The sequence below is a fragment of the Gracilinanus agilis genome, chromosome 3 (assembly GCF_016433145.1).
Source record: "Gracilinanus agilis isolate LMUSP501 chromosome 3, AgileGrace, whole genome shotgun sequence".
NCBI lineage: Eukaryota > Metazoa > Chordata > Mammalia > Didelphimorphia > Didelphidae > Gracilinanus > Gracilinanus agilis.
In genome coordinates this window covers 296,037,074-296,040,002 of record NC_058132.1, presented here as the reverse complement: position 1 = coordinate 296,040,002, position 2,929 = coordinate 296,037,074, and the positions used below count along the sequence as shown (strand labels likewise).

The 2,929-nt window shown below is 36.1% G+C and overlaps 1 pseudogene; it reads left to right on the top strand.

The window, feature by feature from the left end:
* The first annotated feature begins 335 nt into the window (after nt 1-335).
* LOC123239332 lies at nt 336-1,188 on the top strand (annotated as a pseudogene).
* The last annotated feature ends 1,741 nt before the right edge of the window (nt 1,189-2,929 follow it).

Sequence of the window (2,929 nt, the reverse complement as noted above, 5' to 3'; positions counted from 1 at the left end):
AGAAAAAGGAGATGTCAGTAAAAAGCATTATGTGGGGGAAAATGACATTTATTTGAAGAAGCCTCCTATGCTATTAGCCCAGATATTGGTAACCAAGTGTTAAAGAATATTAGAAGAACTTCAAGTAGTGATGGAGTGGGGGATTAGAATATGTGAACTACTGAACACTAAATAAAAGAATTAAAATGATTGAAATGGATCACTACAATAAGGCATGAGCCCATGATTTCCTGGATTATTTCCTGGGAAGTAAGTGGTTTTCTCTATTAGATCATTCCAATATGCTAAAACAAATATCCATGAATTCATTGTTTTCTCTCCCTCACTATCTAACCCCAGGGGCTTCACTCCATAGGAAGCATGTGCGTGTTGTTGCAGGGAACCTCAGTTAAAACCATGACCAGGTGGGCACAAACTAACACAGCACATAACAAGAAAGCATTGAAAGCGACATCATGAGAAGACATGAAGAAGGGATCTATGGAACAAGCAACCCCAAATCTACAAAAGCATAAATAGTTTCATTCCAGTGGCCTCTCCCTTAAGAATGATGTACCTCAATCAAAAAAAAACAAAAAGAAAACATCTTATACCAATCAAGATGTAAATGGGTTCATGGAATATCTGAGACAGAATGGAAATGTGACTGCAGCGGGTAGCTCAGAAATAAGAGAAGAAATAGCAGTAGCTCTCAAAAAAGATAGTCACAGAGAAGGAAGGAGGTTGAAAAGAAAAAAAATAAAGAAAAATGCAAAGATTTGTTATCATTGCAGAAAACAAGGCCATGGAATGGTTGACTGTCCCAAAATTCTTGAGAGTCAACATATGGGCACTGGAATCTGTTACCAATGTGGTTCTACTGAACATGAAATAACCAAATGCAAAGCCAAAGTGGACCCAGCTATGGGAGAATTTCCTTTTGCAAAATGTTTCATTTGTGGAGAGATGGGACACCTATCTAGATCTTGTCCAGATAATCCTAAAAGACTTTATGCTGAAGGTGGCAGTTTTAGACTTTGTGGTTCTGTAGAACATTTTAAGAAAGATTGCCCTGAAAACCAGAATTCAGATCACATGGTCACAGTTGGCCTTTGGGCTGAAGGGATGAGTGCAGATTATGAAGAAATTTTACAGGCTCCCAAACCACAGAAACCCAAAACAGCAGTAGCCAAGGTTATTAATTTTTGATAGCAGACAGATACCACCTTATAGTATGTTATAGTTTGAACTGGGACTACCCTTCAGGGTTAGAATTGAGTTCAACACAAAAGGAAACAGTTCCTAAACATATACTGCAAGTGGAAATTTGATCACCTAAAAGCATTATAAACAATATGAGTGTTGTTAAAATTCTTTTTCTGGAGTTTTGTGCACTGAAGAATGAAACGCTTAAAACACCAGCATGAAACGCTTTAAAAACAAGCATTTGGTGCTTAAATTGGAATTTCTGGGGGAAACCTAGTTCTTAACAAAACAGCACCTGCAAATGATTTCAATTGATAAGAATCTTGTTTTCTTAAAATAAATGAAAAATAATGAAATTTAAAAAAACACAGATATTCATGGTAAAAGAAGAAAGAGAAGATTATTTTCATTTGCCTGAGGGCAGGGAAGGAGGAAGGTTCTACCAGTCTAAGAACACTGAGTATCTGTCCTAAGGAGCCAGTCCTTTCCTATGCCAGAGACCTTGTTCTTTTTGAATGACAAATTGTCTATACTTTTTTTGTACGTGTAGTAACAATAATGATAATGATAATGGAATTTATATAGCACTTTAGGATTTGAAAAATGGTTTGCAAATATTACTTCATTTTATCCTCATTATGATATTGGGAGGTAGGTGTTATTATTATTCTTATTTTAATATCTCATGCTCAGTATGTAAACTACTTAGAATGGCTACTTTTGTGGATGATTCATTATGTTTGGGAATAAAAGGGAAGCTATAAAATTCAGTAATACCTAGGAATATTGCCTCAAAGGAAAGCCTTAAAAGGTTTTCCTGATCCCCTAGCTGTTTGTACCTTCTTTCCCACAAATTACTCTGTATTAATTTTGGGGCCACCTATACATGTATATCTTGTCTCCTTTGATAGAATGTCAGCTCCTTTAGGACAAAGATTTTAACTTTTGTTATTACGTCTCCAGTATCTAGACTCCCAACAGATACTTAAAAAGTACATATTTTTTGATTGATTAATTAAAGTTAGATAGAGGCTGCTGGTCCAAAGTTGGGCATTGACCCATGACAGTTGCGCTGAGAGTCTGTCAAGTATGTATGCCATGTGATCCTGAAAAGACTGAGATATTCACTACTTGGATGCTTCCAGAGTTAGCTGGCTGAAAGCATTTCTTGGGGGTTGGCAGTTATTATAAGAAAAACTGTACCATCATCATAGAGTCTCTCTATGTTTTTACCTGGGGATTACTTGATAAAGGAATCACAAGAAGAAGGATAGAAAGGAATTTGGAAAAATGGTATCCTAGTCAAAGGAATCAATATGGACTAAATCCCCTTGGTATGTTTGGGACAATGCTAGAATAAGAAATGTAACCAAAACTTCAAAGGCTTAACTAACTACGTTGTAATGCATTTATGTTAGTTTTTGCCAAAGTAAGTATGTACTTTTGGTTATACATAGGTACCAGCCTCCATGTCTTGAGAGCAGTTTTGTGTCAGGAAAATGACAGTGACTCCCTTGTTATTTTTTCAATGTGAACTTGGGATCCTTTAGAGGGCTATCACTGAAATGTTTTAGTATTGTAGCGCAGTTTATAGGATTCTGGGTTAGAGCTAGAAAAGGCAATTGAATCCAAACTCCTCATTTAAAAAATGAGGAAACATAGACATAGAGAGATTAAATGATTTGTTCAGGGTCACAGAGCTAATAATATCTGAGAAAAGGAATTGAATTTAGGTCTTTCTGAG